The sequence below is a fragment of the Stenella coeruleoalba genome (genome assembly GCF_951394435.1).
Source record: "Stenella coeruleoalba genome assembly, chromosome: 12".
Lineage (NCBI taxonomy): Eukaryota > Metazoa > Chordata > Mammalia > Artiodactyla > Delphinidae > Stenella > Stenella coeruleoalba.
In genome coordinates this window covers 39,695,386-39,721,503 of record NC_137158.1, presented here as the reverse complement: position 1 = coordinate 39,721,503, position 26,118 = coordinate 39,695,386, and the positions used below count along the sequence as shown (strand labels likewise).

The 26,118-nt window shown below is 41.9% G+C and overlaps 1 protein-coding gene across 1 annotated transcript in view; it reads left to right on the top strand.

Moving 5' to 3' along the window:
• The first annotated feature begins 2,060 nt into the window (after nucleotides 1-2,060).
• Nucleotides 2,061-26,118, top strand: part of SCML4 (Scm polycomb group protein like 4) — a 125,814-nt gene continuing 101,756 nt past the window's right edge. Inside the window, exon 1 of the mRNA XM_079939012.1 lies at nucleotides 2,061-2,168. The gene's annotated coding sequence lies outside the window, so the exon portion shown is untranslated. The remainder of the gene's footprint in view (nucleotides 2,169-26,118) is intronic.

Sequence of the window (26,118 nt, the reverse complement as noted above, 5' to 3'; positions counted from 1 at the left end):
TTCATTTCTGTTTTGTCTTTTGAATGTCTTCTTATCTCTATATTTTAAATTCCATTTATAAAAACCTGGCTGGTTTTTAAAAAAAATCCAATCTCTGCTTTGTTTCAGTTAAACTCAAGTACAACCTTGTCTGTGACTTTTTTTCCAAGCCATCAGCGTTCTTGACAGATTTTAAGAAGAAGCAACCAGTCATTTAGATCATGAAATTCAGCTAAAGCTGCTGCTCTTTATGTCTATGGAAACTTCTTTTCGAGAAGCTTAATATTTTTACATTAATTTATTTTAATAGACAAATCTGTATTTTCCTATTTTGGCAGAGAGGTTTACTTTTTTTTAATATATAAATTTATTTATTTATTTTTGGCTGCATTGGGCCTTCGTTGCTGCGCGTGGGCTTCCTCTAGTTGCAGCGAGCGGGGACTACTCTTCATTGCAGTGTGCGGGCTTCTCATTGCGGTGGCTTCTCTTGTTGTGGAGCACGGGCTCTAGGTGCACAGGCTTCAGTAGTTGTGGCATGCAGGCTTCAGTAGTTGTGGCTCGCAGGCTTAGTTGCTCAGTGGCATGTGGGATCTTCCCAGACCAGGGCTCGAACCCGTGTCCCCTGCATTGGCAGACAGATTCTTAGAGAGGTTTACTTTCTGACTGAAGACCATGCTGAATAGGAACTGTTGGGTAGGGCAGAAATATGGAAGTCATGATACCACCTGTGCACCACCCTGAACAAAGCCTGGTGGGAGCCTTCTGGGGACCTCACTTCTGGATAACCATTTTACACCCACTGTCCTATGGGACACACACACACACAGTCTATGTGTCCATTACATTTAGATTTTGGGTCAAAGGACTCAATCCCCTATGAGGGACCAGATCCCTTATAATATTCCTAATAACACTGCTTGGCCCTTGTTGAGCTTGTTTCCTTCACTCCACTGTTGAATCCCATCCAAAATAGGACTGACTCAGATGTAGATATGCTCCCCCTTGCTCCTGACCTGCTTAGTCTTAGAGGAGAGAAAGCCAAGTGTGTTAGTTTCCTAGGGTTGCTATAACGAAGTACCACAAACTGGGTGGCTTAAACAACAGAAATGTATTGTCTCCGTTCTGGAGGCTAGATTTTCAAAATCAAGCTGTCAGTAGGGTTGGTTCCTTCTGAGGGCTGTGAGGAAAGGATCATTCCAGGATCTGTCTTTGGCTTGTAGATGGCATCTTTCCCCTGTGTCACGGTGGCATCGGTACTTTTGTTTTTAATTAATTTATTTCTTTTTGCTGTGTTGGGTCTTCGTTTCTGTGCGAGGGATTTCTCTAGTTGTGGCAAGTGGGGGCCTCTCTTCATTGCAGTGCGCGGGCCTCTTACTATTGCGGCCTCTCTTGTTGCAGAGCACAGGCTCCAGACACACAGGTTCAGTAGTTGTGGCTCACGGGCCTAGTTGCTCCACGGCATGTGGGATCCTCCCAGACCAGGGCTCGAACCCATGTCCCCTACATTAGCAGGCAGATTCTCAACCACTGTGCCACCAGGGAAGCCCCAAAGTTCTCCTTTTTATAAGGACACCAGTCATATTGGATTAGAGCACACCCTAATGACCTCACTTTACCCTGATCCCCTCCGTAAAGACCCTACCTCAATTAAGATCATGTTCTGAGGAACTGGGGGTTAGGATTTCATCATATTTTGTGAGGGACACAATTCAACCCATAACACCAAGGAAACCCTGATAAATGAAAGCGCAGTACATTGGTGCCTGAGAGATGACTCTTCTGGAGGGGGGGAGGGCTCCCATCAGCACCTTGACAGACGGGGTTGGCCACCAGGCTGGAGCTTTGGTCAGGAAGCTCCTAGAACCCAGGAAGTGCTGGCTTCCAGAGAGAGCACATTGTTCCTGTCAGACACTTAAACTTGGTCTGAGAGATCAGCTGAGCTCCTGGCAGGAGAGGCGCTTTCCTCTCCACAGTGAACCTTTCCATGGTAGAGATGCTTGCCTCAGGGAGCGGTCCTTGTCTTCCCCAGGGCAGAGGCCCACTTGTCTCCTCTCACTGCAGGTGGGAAGAGGACCCTGAGCAGAGCATCCTCCACGGATTTGTCCAACACGTGTGGCACCCAAGTTCACCGAGGAGCTGGGAATTGGTCCAGGAAAGGAAAACAAGGGCAAGCATTCGGAGGATTTGAGGTAAAAATTTAATGATGTGTGGTACATGTTCATAGCAATCTGGGTCTCATAAAACCCAGCCTCCCCGGACTGTATCCTCTTACTCTGATGATAAAACTCTAATGCAACTCCATGTTGTGTCACACACAATTGAAATATGAGGATTCAAAATAATGCCTTGCCTAATTCTTTTCTTTTTTTTTAAGAAGATGTTGGGGGTAGGAGTTTATTAATTAATTAATTTTATTTTTGCTGTATTGGGTCTTCGTTTCTGTGCGAGGGCTTTCTCTAGTTGTGGCAAGCGGGGGCCACTCTTCATCGTGGTGCGCGGGCCTCTCACTATCGCGGTCTCTCTCATTGCGGAGCGCAGGCTCCAGACGCGCAGGCTCAGTAGTTGTGGCTCACGGGCCTAGCTGCTCCATGGCATGCGGGATCCTCCCAGACCAGGCCCCGAACCCGTGTCCCCTGCATTAGCAGGCAGACTCTCAACCACTGCGCCACCAGGGAAGCCCATCTAATTCTTTCTAAGTGAATATAGTCACTGCAGAGTTTCGAACTCAGACTTTGGTCACCCTTTTGTTCCATAAGATTTTAATATTCTAATTAGTAACAGGAAATCATGCAAAGGAGAGAATCCCATTTCCTCCACTGGTTTATGGAGACAAAAAGAATCCAGTCAACTATTCTGTAATTTCCAGAGTACCATCACCTTTCTAGTAGCTGCTAAATCCAGTGTGAAAACAGGCTAATAGCACGTGCAATTTTCCATCATTACTGATCCCCTTGGGAGAGTCTCCAGGCTCCAGCAATGCTAACTTAGTAGTCAGGGCCATCACAACCTGCTGCATTAAGACAGATTTTTTCATAACTCATCCCCCCCAGGCATAATTTCAAACGGTCCTTTTTGCCAAAATGAGATCCTTTGTCTCACTATGTTGGGGATATGAATTTTTAATCTCCCTAAAATAGAATGTATTGGAGGAGCAAAATTTGGCATCTGAGCAAATGGGATGGAGAATTGGCCTCAGGGAGGGAGTCCCCTTGCTGTGATGGCCATCGCCATTTGGGGCTCCAGAGGTAGTTGTTTGGAAAATGAATTGGATTCTGTCCTTAAAAATAAAGTTATTTGGCAAAGTGAGGAAGCCTGGGTCCAGCTGAGAGGCCAGAAGCAGCTGGGGGCGTAACACCCTCCTGCACACCTTTAAGACTTGTGGCTGCTAATTAGTACCTACTAATCATTTAAATCATCAGTTTCTTGATCCACTGTGAGCACATTAATAATTTTTCTCAGTACATTTGAGGTAAAAAGAGATTGCGGGTAGAAGACTAATTCAATCACTTGCATACAAGGGTACCAACACCATTTTTCCTGCCTTCCCTCCTTGGCAGCCTCCTTCAACAACACATATCCCCATGCTGTTGTGAGTCAGCCCTGCTCCAGAAGACCCACTCACCCTTCCATAGCCAACACGTGCCTTCTTCCTGTCAGTCTCTTCATTTCTTTTTCTCCTTCCGACACACATTCACATCTGTTTCCCATCACTTAATTGTTCTGTATCATGGTGTACATCTTATTTTTCTATTTTCCTGTCTATCATGTTACATCTAACTTTAGCAAACACATACTCATTTCATTCTGATACCGTATCCTTGATTGTTTCCCCTACTCAGTTTGTGATTATTATAGTTTTTCTTTGTCTCTTTTTTTCTGTTGCTTTGGTTTTTCTCTCTCAGGGGTATGGAAACCAGACTCCAGGTGCTGAAGCTGGTCAACATCACCAGCAGCCCTGGTGCCAGCAGCCCCAGTGCCATACCTTCCAGTCTCTTCACCAGTGGGCTCTCTAATTCTTGTGAGAGTAGGTGTGGTAAACCCCCTTCCCGCCCCCTCCAGCCTGTTTCGGGAAGTTTGGGTGGGTCATTCCCACCTGGCAATATGTTTAGTCTCCTTCCCTGAAGCTGAATGTGCCTACAGATGTCCTGCTCTTCTACGGTCCCCCTCTATAGGGCCTGTCGGGGGAACAGCTCAGAAGTCACTAGCAGAGTTGGCGGGCAGAGCAGGCAGGTTGATGAAGAAGCTGGTAACAGAAGTGTACAGTGTGTGGGGACTTGTTTTCCTGGATTACTTTGAATAAGGCATGTTACTAGAAGTTTTAAGATTGCTGCAAAACAGATGCTCTAAGTTTGGTGAAGTCAGTTCTGTTTTTTTTTTCTTTTTTATAATAATTTTGGATTGATGGCCTTCTAAAGGGGCACTGGAATGATGTTTCTGACTACTCTCTGAGAGTCTCCTGTCCTCCCCAGGGTATGTCATATGCCTTTTTTCTCTGGCTGCCTTTAACATTTCCTTTTCATCTTTTATTTTCAGCAGTTTGAAAATGATATACCTAGGTGTGATGTTTTTGTTTTCTGCTTGATGTTTCTGAGCTTTTGGATTTGTGGTTTGATGTCTGTCATGAATTTTGGAAAAGTCTCAGCCATTAGTTCTTCAAATATTTCTTCTGCCTCATTCTCTCTCTTCTCCTTCTGGTGCTCCAACTGCATATATATTAAATCATTTTATATTGTCTCATTTTAAATATGAAAACATACATATATTGTGAGTAAAGGACAAAAAATAAATATGCAAACACTAAGTAAAGCTGGAATAGCTATATTATATTAATATCTGAAAGAGTACACTTCAATATAAGGAATATTACCAGGGATAAATAGTGATGTTACATAATGATAAAGGAGTCAATCCTCCAAGAAGACATAACAATCCTAAATTTGTACATATCTAACAACAGTGCTTAAAAAGACATGAAGAAAAAACTACTAGAACTGAAAGGAGAAAGAGGCAAATCCATAATTATAGATGGAGACTTCAAGGACTGATAGAAAAAGTAGACAGAAAACAGTAGACAAAGAAGATCTGAATAATATCATTGACCGACTTGACCTAATTGATGTTTATATTGATAGAATACTCAGCAAGATCAGAAAATACATTCTTTTCAATTGCACACAAAACATTCACCAAGGTAAACCATACCTTGGCTCCTAAAGAAAACCTTAACACACTTTTAAAAATGGAAACCTCTTTTTGGTTCCTGGAGCTTTGGCCTATGGGCAAGAGTGGTGGTGCTGCCTAGAGAGTGTGCAGGGTGCCTCCGCTGGGCCAGTGGGATAGAGGGCAGGTGGACAGTTTAAAAAAATAAATGAAATCTGACAAAGTATGTTCTTGAAGTATAATGGCATTAAACTAGAAATCAGTAACAATAAGATGTCTGGAAAATCCCCAAATATTTGGCAATTACCACACTTCTATATAACCTATGGGCCTCAAGGAAGCCTCAAGATAAATTTTAAAATCCTTTGAACAAAATAAAAATGAAAATACATTATATCTAATTTGTGGATTGCAGCAAAAGCAGTGCTTAGAGGAAAATTTATGCATTAAAATGCTTATATTAGGGACTTCTCTGGTGGCACAGTGGTTAAGAATCCTCCTGCCAATGCAGGGGACAAGGGTTCAATCCCTGGTCTGGGAAAATCCCACATGCTGCGGAGCAACTAAGCCCATGCGCCACAACTACTGAGCCTGCGCGCTAGAACCCGTGAGCCATAACTACTGAGCCAACATGCCACAACTACTGAAGCCTGCGTGCCTAGAGCCCATGCTCTGCAACAAGAGAAGTCACTGCAATGAGAAGCCCATGCACCACAACTAAGTGTAGCTCCCGCTCACCACAACTAGAGAAAGACTGTGCACAGCAACGAGGACCCAATGCAGCCAAAAAAAAAAAAAAAGCTTTTATTAGAAAAGAAGCAATGTCTCTGATCAAAAATCTAAGCTTCTACTCTAAGAAACTAGAAAAAGAAGAGCAATTAAACCCAAAGCAAGCAGAAGGAAAGAAATAATAAAGAGCCTAAATCAATGAAATAGAAAAAAATGGAAAAACTTCCTACCCCCTCCCCCAAAAGAGTCTTTAAGTCCCCGTGTACATCAGTGGATGCAAATACAGATGTATGGAGGAAGAGGAATTCATTCACTTATACAAGTTAGACTTGTGAGTGTTGGCTCTCTGTCACCCAGGGCGTCTGTGAAAACTAGATGTTATAAATGTTTTTAAAATTATTATAGGTCATCTATGTCATTTTAAAAGCTAACATCTGTTGAGAGCTTATAACATGCCAGGTATTGTTATAAGCACTTTAAGTGTATTAGTTAGTTCATGGAATCCTTATAAATAACGTATTTTTACCCCCATTTTATAGACGTGGAATCTGAAGCACGCACAAGTTAAGTAATCTGCCAAAGGTTAGTCACCTAATAAGTGACAGAGTCAGGATTTGAATCCAGGCAGCCTGGCCTCAGAGCTCAGATGTAAAGGAGTGTTTTTGCTGGTATTCATGACCATAGGGTCCAGGATAGAAAAGTCTGTATTTGTTTCTCCTGTGCCTTGCACAATATCTGGCAAACAATAGCTCTGGATAAGTGTTAGTTGGCAGATTTACAACTTGAGACCATTTTAGAATAAAAATGGAAAGAATCTTGGCCTATTAGAAAGGTGACTTCAAAGTTGCTAAGAGACTAGGTCTTAAATGTTATCTCCCCCCCAGAATGAATAATAATTATGTGACATGATAGAGGTGTTAGCTAAGACTACAGTGGTAATCATTTCACAATATACAAATGTATCAAATCAACATGTTATACACCTTAAACTTACACAATGTTTTAAATCAATTATATTTTACACACAAAAAAGGTGATGACTACAAATCTACATTTTAAACTATTTATAAACCTATTTATAAGTTACTGATGCTGGTCAATACAGACTTAATATTGTCTGATGTGATATAATGGGTAAAGGGAGGGAGATGGTGTGTTTGGGGATTGAGCAGGTAGATGAGAGTGAGGTTCCTCTGATAACATCACGAAAGTCATAGAAGAGAGCAAAGAATTCAGTCTCGGGAATCTTCATACCCATTCTATGAGTTAGCTGCCATCACTCCCACTCTGAGGGGCCCAGACAGAGGTTAGGTAACTTGCCCAAGGCTGCTCTGCCAACATGCAGTGGGTGAGGGGTCCACAGAGCAGGCTGATACCCCTGCTCACCGTCTTCCCATCATGCACTGTGGTGGAGGGGCTGAGGCTCAGAGGGCTTCCGCTTCACTGCCTTCAGGTCTTAACACACCTTCACCTCCAGGAGACGTGCCCTGCTACTCTGATTTTAATTACAATTCCCTTCCTCCTTACTGCAACCCTGACACTCTTTATCCCCCTTCCCTGCTTAAATGTTCCTCCTTGTCATTCATCACTATTAACATGTACATATTTTATTTATTTATCTTGCTTATTGTCTGTCTCCCTGCAGTAGAAAGTAAGCTCCATGAGGCTAGAGATTTTGGTCTGTTTGTTAAGCTGAGCCTAGAATAGTGCCTGGAACACAGAAGGCACTCATTACCTATATGTTGAATGAATGAATGAGTAAAGATTCCCTGTCATTTCACTCATCATAAGTTAGGGGAAAGGCATTCAGAAGTTAGGAATCTGTGAGCATCTGATATGCTAGACAGCTCAGAAAGTGCCTATTTAATATAAAATCCTTTAATGGGCATGCTTTAATGGGCATGCTTAAAATTTTTTATTTAATGCTTTTTACAATTAAAGTTTTATATATATATATGTATATATGTATGTATCTATTGAGAAAGAGATTAAAAAGGCAAATAATTCTATAAGATTTACATCAAAAATAGTTGTCTCCTGTCCCTACTCTTCAATGATAACCATGTTTTTAGTTGTTGCTTCTGATATTTGCCTAAATTTCTAATTAATCTGCATATAATGCCCTTTTTTGATTATTTTCATTTTAGGTACAGTCTGTTTATCTCTTACTTTGGAAGATGAGGGTTTAGCTTGAAGACCTCATCCCACCTTTTTCTCCTTCCATCCTCCCAATAAATTTATGGCATAATATTTAGTGAAATCAATACTTAGTGATAATATTGTTTTGTAAATGTATATATCATTTAGAATTGAATCATATAATGAACTACAGTTATATTTTATTTTTCTTTCTCTTTATCTCTCTGAGTTAATAATTCTCTCTCTCTTTCTCTATTTTTTGTTTGCTTGGTTTTCTAAGTACCTATCACAAATTTATCCCCAAATTGTCTGCCAGCACTGTAACACTTTCATTATGTTTAAGCATTACCTTACCTCCCAGTTTCTTTCCCCCGCCCCCCGTTTGGTGACATGCCTCCAGGATGGGCAGCTCACAAGGTCCGTTGATATTTGTCATTCTGGAATTTCCCATCACCATTATTCTGGAATTAATCACTCTTACCAGCTACCTCTGGTGATCTGTCCTTCTTCAGACACTCCTGAACCAAGCCTTAGAGGACACTAGGGAAGAATTGAAGATGGGGCAGACCTGACCTCATATTTCATTTATCACCGCTTCTGTTTGCTGCCTGGGGATAAAGGAGGCTGAGTGGTCACCTCTGGGACTCTGGAGGGCCACAAGCCCTGCCCAGGTGGTGGTAAGCCAGCACTAGCCCTTCACTGTTATTTGTGGGGAGAAACTTAAGGAGTCCCTGCTTCTCTCTTAATGATGGTGAGGTTAACCTAGGACATGTTGGGCTATGATACCGGTTGGAATAAGATTTAAGCCAATCAGCTCGCCTTAGCACTGTGCAGTGCTAATGTAGGGAGCCAGCTATGACTTGAGAGATAATGTATTCATGGCCCTAGTAGGCAGGGCTATGGCACCCATAGGACGATCAGGGCCTTGATAGAGAGTTGATCTACATCAAGAAAATGCTTAGCAAAAATACCCTTCCAGGTTTGGAAGACCCCTCACTCCATAATCTCTGAAGGATGGGCTATCATAGTATCTGGTGTTAAACCTGACAAGAGTCACAGGCTATCAGTGGCTCTGGGTGATCTGTCCCCAGTGGTCAACCTGATAAATATCATAAACAAAGAGAAAATGTCAGGAAAAACACTCATAATTATGGGATGGGGGACCAAAACCTTGAACTCGTGGGGTGTGGGTGGGAGCACAGTAGGCCTACTAATTTCTGGACATCCAGGGTTGGGGACCACAATGCCCAGAAACTGGTCACCCAGAGCTCATGATTGGCAATCTAACCCTCAGACACCCCAAGATACCCACCCGATAAGGCTGTTCCCTTGTTTAGGGTATACACATTTCATAAGCCCAGGCGGGAGTGGAAGGGCACAGTTCCTGGAACATGTGATGCTTCCTGATGGTTCCATACTGTCACCTCTCAATGCAGATCCCACGGAGTAGGCTCTGATAATGGGTAAGGAATAGCAGCCTGCCCTTTTTTCTACCTACTGGGCATGTGAGACATCTGTGGATGTTCAATGGCTCCCTGAAGATGGTGGGTGGGGAGGGAAATCAAGACTAGGAATCAAGAACCCAGGATATGCTCCAGAACAGTGTTTGAATATACAAATCCCAATGTATGGAAGGACCAAAACCATATGAGAGACTGGGCATATATCACTGTAAGAATGGTGGCTCTGAGAAATGTGGTGCTCCAAAACATCACGGCCCTGATCATATCCCAGCTGAAAAGGGAGGAGTATGTGATATTGTGGGGAAGACTGTGGCATTTGTATGCCAGACAACTTCCCAAATATACAGGATTTAGCAAGGCAAGCATATAAAGAAATGGCTAAATTTAGGCGGATTCTGAGTGAGTCCTGGGATATGTGGTCCTGATGATCATTTTTTTGAGAAAGTGGGAGCTTATGTAATACAATGTGTGTTGTGCTTTGTTTTGTACAAATTGGTTGTAGTAAAATATTAACAGATGTCATCACCTGTTTGAGGAGTCACCACACCTATCTGGGCAATCAAAATTATTAGTGGGAGAGCTACTCCCATCCCTGACTAAAGAATTGGACGATGATGTATGCTGTGGCCAGTGCTTGGGAGGTCCAGAGACAGTGAGGGCACCCCATGTTGTTGGTAAGCCCTGGGTGGAAAGTCCCTAGGTCTTGTGATGTGGTTAGAGGTTTAGCATCTGGAAATCAGACTTTACCTAAAGTGGTACCTGAAGTGTAGTTTTATCAGTTAAGATGTTGATGATGTGGCCTTTGAGTGGGTGAGGGCTAAAACTCTGAGAATAAGGAGACAGAATAACTCTGACCTGCAGGACTCATTTCTGTGCCAGCTCCAGATTCACCTATATGTCTCTAGAGTACTTCTGCTAAAGTATTTTCAAATGAGAGAGCAACAATATTCCAATTAACATACTTTTCCAAAACAGCATGTTTTTTTAAAAGGATGTATAAATCTGCCTTAAGAAATTTATTCTCTGTTTCTAAAATACATCTTAAAGCACAGGAACAAAAATTGCTGCAATCAAAATTTGCTTAAGATTATTTACGTCAGCACAATGGCCTAGGAAGCTCCAAAACCCTTGTTTTCCCAAGAAGACATCCAAATACAACCAAAAACTAGCTGAAATAAACTTGCAGGAGGGTAAAGCCAGGAGGGACATGCATCTCACTTCTTAGGGGGCATCAGCCTGCCATGCATCTCCTACACTGATCCCCTAATTTCTTCTAGATTCCTTCTTTTAGCTTTTCTCTCTTATCTTGACAAAATCCTTTGATCTTTCTATTACATTTTCCATTTCTACTCTCATATTTTTAATTCCAAGGATCCTATTTTATCCTTTTAATGTCTTTTTAAAAAAATAGCAACCCATTCTCATGTTATTGATGCAATATGTCGTATTATGTCTTCCAGGACATTAATCATAATTAAAAAAAAATTTTTTTTTCTCCAGATTCCTTTTCTTCCTGTTTGTTGGTTTTAGTCTCTGTCTTTCAGGCCAGAGAATCAAATTTAGTGAGGCCCTTAAAATGTGATTGGAAGCTTTCTGCATATGGGTAGCCTTGTCACTGGTGGGCTTCACTGAAGGGGGATCTTGCTGGGCTGTTCACGTGAACCCCACCTGTCAGTGTGTGTAGATCTTTTCTCCCTCTGATGTCCTGCCTGGGAGTCTAAGTCTCCCTGCAAACAGTCTGACAGCTGAGTCGTGGCGGGCTCTGTGGGTCCCACGATTAAGGATATGAATTTTTTCTGAATCCTGTTTTGGGGACAGCACCTCTGCCCTCAGGCGGGCCTGTGTCCTCAAGGATAGAGTAATCCTTTGTTTGGTCAGGATTGAGGGGCCATCACCAGCAGCATAGGGGTGGGGTGGGGGTCTGGTCTTCTTGTTCTTAGTCCCCTCTCACTTCCACTTTTGGAGATTCCTTAAACCTCCAGTTTCAGAGGCTTTCATGGTGTGAAGTGTGTGCATCCTGGGACCCCTCACTTCAGAATAAAGGTTCAGATATCGTGGGTCCACCAGGTCAGATCCCTCTCGTCCATCAGCCCATTTGCTTTGCAGCTTCTACAATTTTGTTGCTTTTATCCCCCTTTTCTCCTGTTTCTCAAGTGTGTTTGTGCCATTTAGATTCCCTTTTCCTTATTATAGCTATTTATGTATTTATTCATTCATTCATTCCGGGCACTATTCTAACAGCTTGACATTTTATCTATTCTAACTCATTTCATCCTCACAACAGTAGTACTATGCCCATTTTACAGACAAGAGAAATTAAATAAAGCACAGAGCAGTTGCGTTTCTTCACCCAAGGTCACAGATGGGGTCAAGCCAGAATACTTGCTCTGAGCCACTGAGCTTCACATAAAACTTGTATGTTTCTTGTTAAATTTTCTTTTCATTTTAGTTTTTGCTATTCCCATCTCCTTTAGTGTTCATATGAATATAACTCCCACAAACCAGGAGAAGATGGGCATCCCTCACTGGAGAGTCCCCCACACTCTCTGGGTTTTGTACTAGTCCAGAGGTTGTTCCTGGTCTCCATCACTGGAAGGTCAGTAAAGGACCCATTCCTAGATGGTGCTGCCACATGTCCTGTCGCTGCCAAAAACAGGTAGTCTCTGAGTCCCTACAGCATCCCTTGAGCCCTAAGCTGTAGGAACTCCTTCAGTTTCCACCTGGCCATTTTCCCGAGGCTTGCCTGCAGCCCTTACCCTACATTGTTCAAGAGGATGGAACCGACCCTCCCACTGATTCCCTTCAGTCAGGGCCTGGCTTTTATCTCTCATCTCACAAAACACACGCCTGCAGCTTAGGGGTGAACTGTGCAGCTAGATTAAGGTAATCCCAATAGTTCACAACACTCTTCTCAAAGTGTGAGTCATTCAGTCTTGAATAGCTCATCTGGAGAGCACCAATTCCAGTCAAGGATCTCCAGAAGATTCCTCCCCTTTACTTAAGAGTGCAATATAGCTGAATATACACCCAACTTACATGGCTCTAGCCCCTTTGTCAGCTGGCTGCCTTTCTGTCCCTTAAATTCCTGATTTTCACATCCCAGGGAAGTCCAGAGTTCTCCCCATACGGCTTAACAGTTAACTACTTCCCCAGGTTTAACAGTTTTTGAATCCCTTTGGTATTTGTCCCTGCCTTCTCATGTGCTCAACATCTTCACCAAAACAGAGCAAAACTCAGCATCTTCACCAATTTCTACAAGAACTTCAACCACATCAAGCACTTCACAATTTCTGTGGTCTTTCCTGAAGATCATGTCTGAGAGTGCTGTAGGAGTGAGGGCCACGTGCACAGCGCACAGCATCCTGCCATCTCTTTGTCCCCCAACCCACCAAGCTCTTCTCTCCTCCCAGATCTCCCCCTCCCTACCTTCTGCTAATCAGTCGCTTCTTGCTGGTTATGGTCCCTTAGCACCCATTCCTTTTCCTTTTGGCCAAGAGCACTGCAATTATTCAGGTATCCAGCCCTCCCCAGGCAGCTCCTGTCCCTGGGGCAAAGCAGAATCCACCTCCCACCCCCTCCAAAGGTGGGCTTAAGCCAATCAGCATATATTAGTGGCTGTCATTGGTTCAGGGATGGGGCATGGCCCAATTGCAGCCAATGAGATGAGAGAGATGTTAGCAGGTTGCTCTAGGAAAGAAGCTTCCTGGCTCCTCTGTGGAAGGTACCTGGAGAAGCTCTCCTTTGTGTTGAATGTGAATGGGGAAGTATGTGGCCTAGAAGCAAGTGGCAGCCATATTGTGACCATGTGGGAAGCCAGGCATAGGATGATTCAGACTAGGTGTTTTGTCATATCATTGAGTTGGATCAGCCTCACTGAAAGCTCACTGGACTCCCTGCCAGTGAATGCTCTGAGTTATTTTTACTGTCAATGCAACCTTACTTCTCTCTTCCTTCCTCTTGGCCCCAGACTCAGTTTTCTGGGTTCAGCTTCTAACCCAGTGGGCTTATTAAAATTGTGGCCCATACTAAAGTTGGTTATCCTTACAGGGAATTCATCAACCAGTTGCTTTTTATTCACCAACCAGCTACTTTTTAATCTAAAGACAGTGAAAAATTTCAGACTGCATCATCTGCATTCAAGTTCTGTTTCAAGGACAATGGTTGTGTTCTTGCCTTCTGGTAACTAAAGGGCCCATCTTGGAGATCTTCCCTCAAATAAAGGGAGATGGAGCTTCAGGTGATCAATGACTTTATTCTAGAAACTGAAACTGCAGGCAACCCCCAACGGGCTATTCTCTAAATGACATTTTTAAAATGTAGAGTTTCTTTTAGCTGAGCCCCCTGGTACGTCCTTCCTACTTAACACACACACACACACACACACACACACACACACCCCTTTCTGTAGAAATTGGGTCCAGAAGAAGTAACTGTTATCAGCTAAATTGCATATACTCCTTTTTTTAAAATTGAAGTATAGTTGATTTCCAATGTTGTGTTAGTTTCAGGTGTACAGCACAGTGATTCAGTTATATGTGTGTGTATATATATGTGTGTGTATATATATGTGTGTGTATATATATATATATATATCAATTCTTTTTCAGATTCTTTTCCCTTATAGTTTATTACAAAATACTGAGTATAGTTCCCTGTGCTATATAGTAGGTCCTTGTTGTTTATCTATTTTATATATAGTAGTGTGTATGTGTTAATCCCAAACTCCTAATTTATCCCTCCTCCTGCCCTTTCTCCTTTGGTAACCATAAGTTTGTATTCCATGTCTGTGGGTCTGTTTCTGTTTTGTAAATAAGTTCATTTGTATCTTTTTTTTTAGATTCTACATATAAGCCATATCATATGATATTTGCCTTTGTCTGGCTTACTTCACTTAGTATGATAATTTCTAGGTCCATCCATGTTGCTGCAAATGGCATTATTTCATTCTTTTTATGGCTGAGTAATATTCCATTGTGTGTTGTTTGTGTGTGTGTGTGTGTGTGTGTGTGTGTGTGTGTGTATACATGACATCTTCTTTACCCATTCATCTGTCAATGGACATTTAGGTTGCTTCCACGTCTTGGCTATTGTAAATAGTGCTGCAATGAATATTGGGGTGTGTATGTCTTTTCCAATTATAGTTTTCTCTGGATATATGCCTAGGAGCAGGATTGCAGGATCAAATGGCAACTCTATTTTTAGTTTTTTAAAGAAGCTCCATACTGTTTTCCATAGTGGCTGCACCAATTTACATTCCCACCAACAGTGTAGGAGGGTTCCTTTTTCTCCATATCCTCTTCAGCATTTATTATATGTAGTTTTTTGATGGTGGCCATTCTGACTGGAGTGAGGTGATACCTCATTGTAGTTTGAGTTTGGATTTCTCTAATAATTAGCAATGTTGAGCATTTTTTCATGTGCCTATTGGCCATCTGTATATCTTCTTTGGAGAAATGTCTATTTAGGTCTTCTGCCCATTTTTTGATTGGGTTGGTTTTTTTTGATATTGAGCTGTATGAGCTGCTTGTATATTTTGGAAATTAATCCCTTGTCAGGTGCATCCTTTGCAAATATTTTCTACCATTCTGTAGGTTGTCTTTTTGTTTTGTTTATGGTTTCTTTTGCTGTGCAAAAGGTTTTAAGTTTAATTAGGTCCCATTTGTTTATTTTTGTTTTTATCTCTGTTACTCTAGGAGATGGATCCAAAAAGATATTGCAGTGATTTATGTCAAAGAGTGTTCTGCCTATGTTTTCCTCTAGGAGTTTTATAGTATCCAGTCTTACCTTTGGGTCTTTAATCCATTTTGAGTTTATTTTTGTATATTGTATTAGGGAATGTTCTAATTTCATTCTTTCACATGTAGCTATTCAGTTTTTCCAGCACCACTTATTGAAGAGACTGTCTTTTCTCCATTGTATAGTCTTGCCTCCCTTGCTGTAGATTGATTGACCATAGGTGTGTGGGTTTATTTCTGGGCTTTCTATCCTTTCCATTGATCTGTGTGTCTTTTTTTGTGCCAGTACCATACTGCTTTGATTACTGTAGCTTTGAGTATAGTCTGAAGTCAGGGAACCTGTTTCTTCCAGCTTCGTTTTTCTTTCTCAAGATTGCTTTGGCTATTCAGGTTAAAAAAGAGTAAATTGCATATACTCTTTACTTTATTTGAAGTCTCTTTTTCTGTCTCTTTGGAATATACATACAGGTATGGCTGAGGCTCACTTTCTCTAATTCTAGGAGTTTCTCAGCATTCCAACATTGATCGCTCATATTTAACTTGGGGAAAATATTTTAGGAGCTAAAAGGAAACCTATCAAATAGCCAAAAGTATTTGGAGATCACCTTTATGAATGCTGAATAAAAATTCATCAGTTTCAAACAAACATGGCTCAAAGCAGAAGTGATCCCAAGGAGACAGCATTTTTAGAGCATAAAGGTAGAGGGAGATAGGAAATGGAAGTCATCCTTTCAGTTTTAACAGATTAGGATTTTTTTTTTCTGATGGCAGATATCCAAAGTCAGTCACTTTTTGGGAGGGAGAAGGAATCAGGTCTAAAGGCCTATACTAATATTGATTAAGATTAGGTCACCTTTTTAACCCCTAGTTTCTTTTATTCATTAAGCAATAATTATTTGTTGATTTCCTACTACAGACCAGACACATGTTGGGGATTCAGTGGAGAACAAGACTGTTTCCTTGGCAGCTTGGAATCTACACACTAGTTACCAAAGAAAAGTCCTGGCTATTGTCCCCCGCAGCTCTCCTGGCTGTCAGCACATGCCCTCACTGACCAACCTTGTTACCAGACACTGCCCCTGGGATGAGGGTCACTGGACTTGCTACCACCAAAACTGCCAGACCCTGAGACAAATATTTCCACTAGGTCAATCCCTGAATATCAGCCAGGGCCACAGGCCCAGAGCCACAAATACAGTAGGCCCCATCTGAAAGGAACTAAGTTTTAGGCCCAAGAGAATTTTAATGAGTCATTTTTTCCTTGGATGGGAGTGATTTTCACTTCATTCGATCACCTTCTCCCCTCACCAACCCGTTTATCTTTAGAATATGGCTTTACTAAAACAAGACTGAGTATCATCAGGTGTGAAAGGACCCCACAGACCGTGGGAGCCCTTGGGTATAGAAGGATAGGGAGTCTGTCCCTGATTTTGTGTTAGTTGCGCTGAATACGCTGCATGGGCTCAAAGATATTAGGTGATGGTGAAGCCCAGAGTGGAGGACAACAGGATAACTTGAGAGAGTTGGGGAGCAGTCTTCAAGCTTGAAGCACTGGCTAAGGCCATGGCTGAATGTAGCCTACAACCACCAGGCACAGGATTTATTTTTATTTCATTGACGTAAAAGAAATTTGAGGTTTAAGATTTATGAGAATTATAAGCAAATATGTTTGCAGATGTGATAAGGAAAATTTGTCACTAATCAATTAATTCACATTCACTTTTTATTACCACATAAAGTAGGTGTTCCTTTATAGGAAATATAAAAAAGAGAGATTAAGAAGGTAAAAATTACTCATAATCCTATCACCAAGGGATCATCACTATTACCATAGCTCCAGTATTTTGCAAATCTTTTTCTATTTTTTCAAAATAAGATTCTATTCTGCATATTCTTTTGTAACCTGCATTTTTTGGCAACTATATATTGAGAACGTTTTTTCGTGTCATGGCTTTCTATGACATCCTTTTTGGTGGTTACATTGCATATTCTATAGTATGGACACATGATACATTAACTTAAATAATCTCTTTTTATTGGACATTGAGATTGTTTCCCGTTTAACTTCACTACAAAGAACAGTTTTGCTTCTAATTTTGAAAGATTCCTGCTTGTGTAGTTTAAACAAAGATCTGGCCCTGTGGAAGGTAGGGCTTTGGGTTGAAGAAGTGGCAGTTTGGAGGAACTAGGAGATCTGGGTCTACTAATTGTTTACCTCTTGTCTGACTATCAGGTTAACAATTTTCTGCCTTGATTTCCCCTCTGGCAAAATAGGATCATAAGCCTCATACTTTCCATAACCCTGAAACTTCTCAAATTTTCAGGAACATTCAGGGAAAAGTCTCTGGTGAATGATGTGGAAGCAGTGTCATGGGGCTTCTTGATTGTGGGAAACTGGTCTCCTTTTGCTACTTCAGGAATGGGATCTTGGCCATTAAAACTTCCCTGTTCCTTCTCTATGCTCTCTCCCCTCTATCTCCATCCCAAATTGACAGTCCAAAGCACTAGTTTATCAGATCTTATTCTAATGAAAGAGAGGGTGTTATTTTCCCCCTTAGTAGTCATGGCCGTAGCCACAACCATAAGTGAGTTCTCCTCCAACCCAAAGCATTTGCCTGTTCCAGCCCAGCAGATAAAGCAATTCATTGGACTGTAGAATGTCAGGACCATAAGAGACCACAAAGGTGACCTAGTCTTCTACTTCCATCCCCATGTTATAGAAGGGGAGTGTAATAACATTCGACCAATGTTTTTGGGTTAATGGCAGAGCTGGAACAAGGGGCAGTGCCAGGAGGCCATGTGGCCAAATGACTAAGTACTGTGTCTTTGGGGACAAAATGCCTGGGTCAGTCCTGTAGGCAACACTTCTCAGCTGCGTACTTTAAATAAGTATTTAAATAAGTTGCCCAAGCAACTTATTTAAAGTCTCAGTTTCATTTTCTGTAAAATGGGGATGGTACTCATAATATTTATTTCATAGGGTTGTTGTAAATGAGATAACATATGAAGAGGGCTGGTACATGATACTTCCCCAGTAAATGTTGGCTATTATTATGGTAACAAGGGTTATCATAGCACTGTGCTATGGTTTTTCCCATAGCACCGACTCCTTTGTCCAGGACACAGCCCTCTCCACCTGATTCTTGTGTTGGAACCAGAACTCTTTACCAGCAGCTGACATAGGGATTACTCTTCAGAGAGAGGCTACTCTAAGTAGGTTTGCACTTGGGATGCCCCCAAATTAACCTGTTCCCTCTGGCTGCCTCTTGCCAACCACCAACCCAGTAGCATTTGTGTAGAAAGAGTGGAGCGTGCTGCCTGTGGTCTGCGACAGAAATGTAACCACAGTACCAAAGAAAATTAACAACGTGGCATAGCCTAAGTAAGCATCCTGATCCTAGCCCAGGGATGTATAAAACCTGGAGATACATTAGCTCGGAAGGGCCCCTTGTCTTGTCAACAGACCCCTTAGCTTGTGTGCAGCCATCCCACCGAATTTCCTTTCTCTTACATGTTTAACTTAAATGTTTCTTGGAATTAAAAACATTGAGGATTTTTTAAAACATGAACTTAATTACTTAGGACCCACAGTCATGGTTGTATAAAGAAAGAAATCCCAGTAAAATTACCTACCTATCTATCTATCATCTATCTATCTGTCTATCCATCAAGCATCTATCTACTTTTTAAAAGCAAGTCAGGTTTAGTTAATTTCCATTTTAAGCCTCATTGTGCAATTGACCTGTGATGCCAGTGCCTGCATCCCAGACACACTTGACTTAAGGACGGGTCCCCAAGGACCAGAATTACAAATTCTCTAGAGCTGGGTAGGAAAACTGAAAACTCCTTTATTTCAGGCAGATCTTGACAAGCCTTTTTCTTCTTTTACAGAAATTGGGAAATATTCTAGATTATCTAGGAAATTTTTATTTGATTTATCTGAAGAAATATTTTAAAGCAAAGACTGGTCTAGCATCTCAGGCCAAGGTGCTTCACTGAGTGTAGTGTAGGATTGTGTTCAAGGCCATGGGCATAAATACTACCACTGTGGCTGCAGCAGAAATGCTGGCCAAATTGAAATCATCCATTGGGTCCTGTTTTCTTTCCTCCTCGTCTTCCTCTCCCTCCCTCCTCTCCTCCTCCTCCTTTAATGAAATGAACTTATATTAAATGAGCAAAATGAAAAACTACCAAACTTGCCTTTTCCCAGACAAAACAAAACAACAAAATTAGATGATTAAGTGGTGAATTTAAGTTCAATAAGTACAATGCTTTGACTTCAAAAACATTTTAATTTTTTTCTATGTTTATAATTTGAGGAGAGAGATTTCTTATTTCTTTCTTTTGTGACTCTGTATATGTATTTGGAAAAACCTCAAATTGTAATTTCAGTTTTTCATTCTCAGTAACTGTCCAAGTTGTGGCCTAAACCTTAATTATCCCTGGTAGATGTTTAGTCCTGGCTAACAATTTGCTTGTTGTTCACCCCCAGGAATAAGCCTGCAGGTGGTCACATATTAAACAGATGTTTCATCTTGTAGGAAATACTTGGGAATAAAATGCCAGAGTGGGGTGAATGAAATGGGCAATTGGGAGCCTTGCTCCACTTTACAAAAAAAAGAAGAAAAAGTCCCTTTACCACTATAAATTGATTTGCCACAGAGAAAACAATAGGGCATGGAGGATGAATAGTAGCCCTTATCCCATGTGAGGACCATTCTGCCTCATGCAGGACCCGACCATGTTTATGAGTGTAAACCATGTTTACGCTTCTGCACTTACACACAGATCTGGAGCCCAAGTCAGTGCCCCGTTTAAAAGAACTAACCATATGTGTTGTATGCAGCTGTAGAGTCAGTACGTATGAGCATGGTGTGCTCACCTGTATAGGCACACTCCTCTGGCAAACACACAGTCTCTCCTGAACAACGATGTCATTAGAATAATTCTTTTTATTTTATTTGTTCAAAGTCAAACATTCACTCCTTCAGATCACCAGTATCTTATAAGCCCGGTGCTGGCACACTGCTGCAGGACTGGGACAAAGAGATGATGTTACAGTCTGGTTTCTATGGCAACAGAGGAGGGGTAATGAAAACCGAAATGTTGGAAACACCCATTCTGACAATTGTGACATAATTCAGGTTATTACAAGGACGTAACTACCAAAGAAGCAAAAGTGTCATTACCTTGCAGCTCGTGTCAGCAAAAAGCTACACTGCACATTTCTGTTAGTTGGGCTGCTAAGAGGAAGGAAACACACACACACACACACACACACACACACACACACACGCACACACACACATACTCGCGCGCCTCGTTTTCTGCATGTAAAATGTGTGTGTTCTTTAAAAGCCAGTGGTTGGCTGGTTTTCTGGACATGATGTGGTTGAAGCTGTCATCGTAATGGAAATTCATTGCTGTAGCTATGGTAAATCGAGTTTTCTGCCTGTGCTGAATGCATTAGTCTAATGAGATGTTTGCAGCCGGAGAGCAGGGCTGCTGGAGACTAACTGTGAGCTATTAACACACGGGTGGAAGATTAGCTTTTGCAATACTCGGTTTGCATGTACTGAAAGTCATCTGTCTTCTGAGTCAACATTCCCGGCCTGGTAAAGAACCTGATCAGGGCTCTGGTGAACGAGCTGTAGGTAAGGGAGATGCACAATCGGAGGGTGTGCCGTTGACATGGGATCCTTCTCTTTTCACTATAAGCATAACAGATTACCTGTTTCAGTTCTTCTGGATTGCATGCCTACGTTTACGGCAATGCACGAGTGTCCTGCACTAAAACCGCTGAGGCAGGCAGGTAAACTTTAGTTCCTCCTACTCAAAATACAGTGTTTGATTTCTTGACCAGATCTCAGAGGGGAAGACATAGTATAGAATTATATAGTTTATCAATCTGGGGTACATATACTACTCTTTCACTCTGCATTTGAATATGTAGAAAGTTATTTTTTTTCCCAAATGTGCACTCAAATAATTGGTTAGTTTTGTTTTTTTTTTTTGGCATGATGATTTCACTTTGCTTTGTTCTGTTTTTTAATTTAAAAAATTGTAGTATGTCTTGGGATAAAAATATTTACCTAAAATTTAATTTTTATAATCAGTATGTTGTGAACATGTAAGAGTGGTTTTTAAAATTGAATTTTGTTTTTTATATCTCAGATGGAATATTTTTTATGTCTTTGTACTAGTTTCTCCTAATTTACCAAGATAGATGAGAATACTATTTATTGCTAGTTGCTGGTATTGGTTAGTTTTGGGGATAAAAACCAGGTGACTATGCAGTGTCAGAAGCAGTTTTCCCAAGTTCAAATACAGAATCACCTCCTTCCCAGGTAGTGCTTTGTGTGACTTGAATCCAGGGGCGTGATTGCTTGCTGAGCAGGATAGGACAGTGGATGAGGGTGAGGTGCAGGCTGCAGGTAGTCATTAGATTGATGGTTGAGGTGCTCAAAAGTTCTTTCCATTACCTGTAATGGTGAAGGAGAGTGAAGGAGAGGAGGCGCTGGATTCTGTGATGATACTCAAGCGGGTCCGACAATCAGTAGCTTCCTGAGAAAGTGGCTTTTTGGTTGGTCTCAGAAATTATGGTATTTGAGAAAGTAATCCAGTCACTTCAGAATCCAGATGTTTGTTGTATACTGTGTTTTTCTTCCTTTTCAACCAGAGGAACCATTTTTGAAGAGTGAGAAACATAGTTGCTTTTTTTTTCCTCAAGACTTAAAAATATATATATATATATATATATATATATATATATATATATATAAAAGATAGGATATTTGGAGTGAAAGCATAAAAATAACTATGAAGGAATTTATAGTGTGGAAAAGTAAACTAGCTAGGGGCGCAATATTCATGTGCAGCATTTTTTTGTGTGTTGCTTGGTAGAACTAGCCCGAAAAAATGAAGCAGGTATTTGAGCAACAGCGCTCGGTGAAGATTACCTAGAAAAGCAGTAGTGAATCGTCTAAACTCAGATAAAATGTGAATGTAGCGCCTTCAGTTTTAGGGAAGTTGTCTGGTGGCTTCACAATCTACATTTCAAACATATTTGTGACAGATATTTAAAAAAATATGAGTGTGTTTTCTTTATCGTTGTGTGTGTGGAGAGGCTGTGTAATATTTTGGTAAATAATTTATGTCTGCTTGATTTGTGGAATTATAAGAAAAGTGAAAATTCCGCAAACACCCAGTTCTTTTATGTTTAACGTGTTGAAATTTCTTCCCTATGCCACTAAAATGACTTCTGTTTTGCTGCCAAGACCCACCCCCCCAAAACCATGACAACAGCAAGAATAAAAAAAACTGACAAGTAAATGAACAATAATAGAAAGAAAACAATAAGAGATACAAGAGTAAATTTCTTTGGGTCATTTATCTGCTTTTGGTAGTGTGTTTTTGAGGCAAGTGAAACCAGCAGAAGCAGTTTCACTTTCTAGTTCTTGGCTTCTGTGGGCTGGGGTCGCAGGGGCTCCTCTAACAGCAGGTAAGACAAGCAGACCAGCTGTTAGAACACAAGCCAGCCCCAGGTACTGTCTCTGCTGTAGAACTTTTATATTGAAAATTTGAAAGAATAATGACTTTTAAAATGTGAAATAACATTTGCTTATTATAAAATTCAAGCGATGCCCCAGAGTACAAAGATAGAATTTTTAGAAATTTTTAAACTTTAAATGATGTGAAAAATCACAAGCAGAAACCTCTCATATTGTGGCAGCTTTTATGTATTTTTTAATCTAAATTTTGGATCTTACATATTTAAACAAGTTTAAGGAAACATTGCTGAAGTGCCCTTAGATCAAAACAAGGAATGCTCAGAGAGAAATAATCTTTACGCACACGTGGGAGTAGAGTGTTTTGGAGGTCTGCAGTTCGGCGTGGCTGGCTGACACATCACACACATTCACTCGCTCCTGAAGACACTTTAGAGCGAACACGGGGTCCTGGCAGGCAGAGGTGGGGTGGAGCTCGGAACTGGCTCCCTGGGGCCCTGGGCAGGGCTCTGCGGGACGAGGTTCCTCCCGAGTCTGTACCCGTGGAAGTCGCAGCGTCACACTGACGCCAGGTGGCCCGGTGTGCTTATCCCGATCAACACGTCCTGGAGAGAGCAGGAGGCGACACTGCCTGGGAGCTTGACAGCCCAAGCACCTCCAGTTTCTTTCCGTGAGGCTTTTCTTCCACGGAGCCTCTGCAGATGGTGTGGGAGAGAAGGGAAAAGAGATGAGGAAAGACTCTTTTCCCATCAAATTAACAAAGGGCATAAAATTAGGTCTCACAGTTTGGAAATGAAGTTTGTGAAAGCAGTCCCTTTTGGTGTGAGCACATGTGATTCTTAATTTCGGTGGACAAATCTGACATTTCGAGGAGAGAGCTTTGTTTAAGTGTCTCCTGGACATCTTACTTCTTAATCCTGCAGTGTCTCAAAAGGCTAGCTTGAGATTTACATGTTTTTAATGTTTTTGTTGCCTTCAAATGCAGACAGGTGAGGAGAGGCGAGGGGGATAAAAAACAGCCCCTGGGAGAAAAATCAAATGGTTTTATACTATATAATGTAACAGAAGCCACCACTGTGTCTAGTAAATTACTCTAAATTTTAATTGAGTCACAAAAGCCACACCATAAGCTTTAAAAATTACCCTTTTATCAATAAGGTGATAATTAACTTTCTCTGGAATTAGCAATTCTCTCAGCCCCCGGCAGTCTGCAGCCTAGTAAGTTCTCTGGAATCTTGCCAATTTTTAACAATTGGTCTTTTGGCAGACCTACTGGATTTTAATTCAAACATCTATTGCGACATTTTCCAATGTGCATCAAAGACCATTAGGATCACTCAAATTGTAAACTTTCTGAGGTTGAATGAGTGACTCGGAGTGTTTGGATTGCATTTGCACCTGTCGCTTTCTCTTTCTTCATTTTCCTTTTCTACCTTTCCCCCCAAAACCTCTGCATTTGCAGGAGCGCCACACGCTAGTCTCTGCTGTAAATCGCTGTGGCGAATTCTGCATTCGTCGGTACATTCAAACCAAGTTCGAGTGTTTGGCTGCGAGCCCACGAGGTTCTAAGTGTTTTTCATTGTTGCGCTCATCTAGGCTTCAGTTCTGGCAAGGGTTCGTTCCTTAATACGTCTTCAGACTCTCACCCTGGGGTTGTCAGATGCTGAGATTCAGACTGAGGCTCAAAGAAGAGGAGCTGCAGGCCATTTGAGACGTGCTCGGGGCTGTTTGCAGTTTGGCTTATTCCGACCTATGTGTATAAATGTCTGAGGAGGTAGAGGAGCTCTGGGCACTTCAGAGCAGCCTGCTCCACAGCAAAACCCCCGTGCCCCACTCTCCAGTGCTGTTGGTCACTTGTGGGTGGCATTCAGGGGCAGCCTGAGGAGGGACGCTGCTATTTGGCCACAGCAGCTGGAAGGCAAGTGGCGATGTGTGCAAATCACTCCTTCCAGGAGTCAGACCTCTCTCTCCACCCTCTGGGTTCTTCAAATGTTAGCGTTGGTGAGCTGTTGCTTCTCTCAGCTAATAGACCTGGAGACAAAACTTCCTGCTGGGTTAACCTGGCAGTTCTGACACAGTCAAGAACATCGCTGCCTTCAGGAGCGGGGGACGGAGACGAACAGCCAGCAGGATTTCTGCATTCTGTTATAAATCAGCATTTTTCAATCTGAAGAGGCACTTTGCCACCACTGAGGAGATAAAACACCTCTTGCTTCTTGAAGTGATTACTTCGTGAACTATCACTGCTTCTTGCAGTGATTATTTGAGGACAGAAAGGAGTTTATTACCCAGTGGCAATCCTCACTTTGCATTAGGCTGAAAAGTCATTCCACTGAGTCTATGTGACACCTGGAGTAACAGGAGTATATTCCGAGATCCACGTCGCGGGCTTCCCTGGGATTGCTCTTGTTACTGTTTGACCAGTTGTGATTTAGAGAGAATCTGGTGGCACCAAACTGTATAAACGCCTCTTTACTCTCCTACAAACTCAGACACGTTCTCCCTAAATTTTTATTTGTGGGGAGGCAGGTGTGCATTCTTTTTCATCAGCTTCATTTATTGATCACATAAATGGAACTTGGTCCCAGTGTCGCTGCTTTTTAGGAAGGATTGCACACTCCTTTGAGCCCTTTGGGGAAGGGGCTGGACTGAGGAGTGGTGGCCTTACTGTCTCCAGAGGGCATTCAGTGCAGAAGCAGAGGAGTGGAGTTGGCTGTTGTGAGAAAATTAATGCGCCAGGGAAAAACAGCGTCAACGCTGTGCTTTGAAAGGTGGTGACGTTGTCTGGTTAGCCCTGTGATGGTGACTCAACTTTTGTGAGCTGAATATTTGGTAACAAAAGACTTTGCCCTTTTTGTCTCTCTGTGCTGACCATTCTAGAGCAAAAGCCCCAGTTCTTTCAAAACACACATATATGGCTGAAATTCATTCTAAAGAAATATACAGCCTTTCATGAAGATGGGCACTAAACTTGGGAGCAAATGCTGATCTGGGCAGAGCAAAGAATTACTCTGGTTAGGTCCTAGTCCAGCCCAGGGAAAATGGCACTGAACAAAGATAAAACCCAGAGGAGAGAGCCTATTCCATCCCTCTTCCAATGAGGACTTGGGCATCACCCTCCCTCCTACATCCCCTGGTGCAGTTCAGAAAGGATTCAGTAATACCCAACAGTAGTACAAGGCTGTCAGCTCACAGAGCTTTATGGGTCGTTCGTTTTCTTTTGGAAGGAGAGATTTTCTATGTTCCCTTTCGCATTTGTCCACAAGTCATCCTGGGACATCATCATTCTGATGAGAAAACCGGGGTGGAACGCCAAGGAGTGTGTTTCTCTCTGGTGTCCGGAGGCAGGCCCTGAGCCCTCTCACCAGACTGATGTTAACACTTAGAGCGGCCATGTGTGAGGGT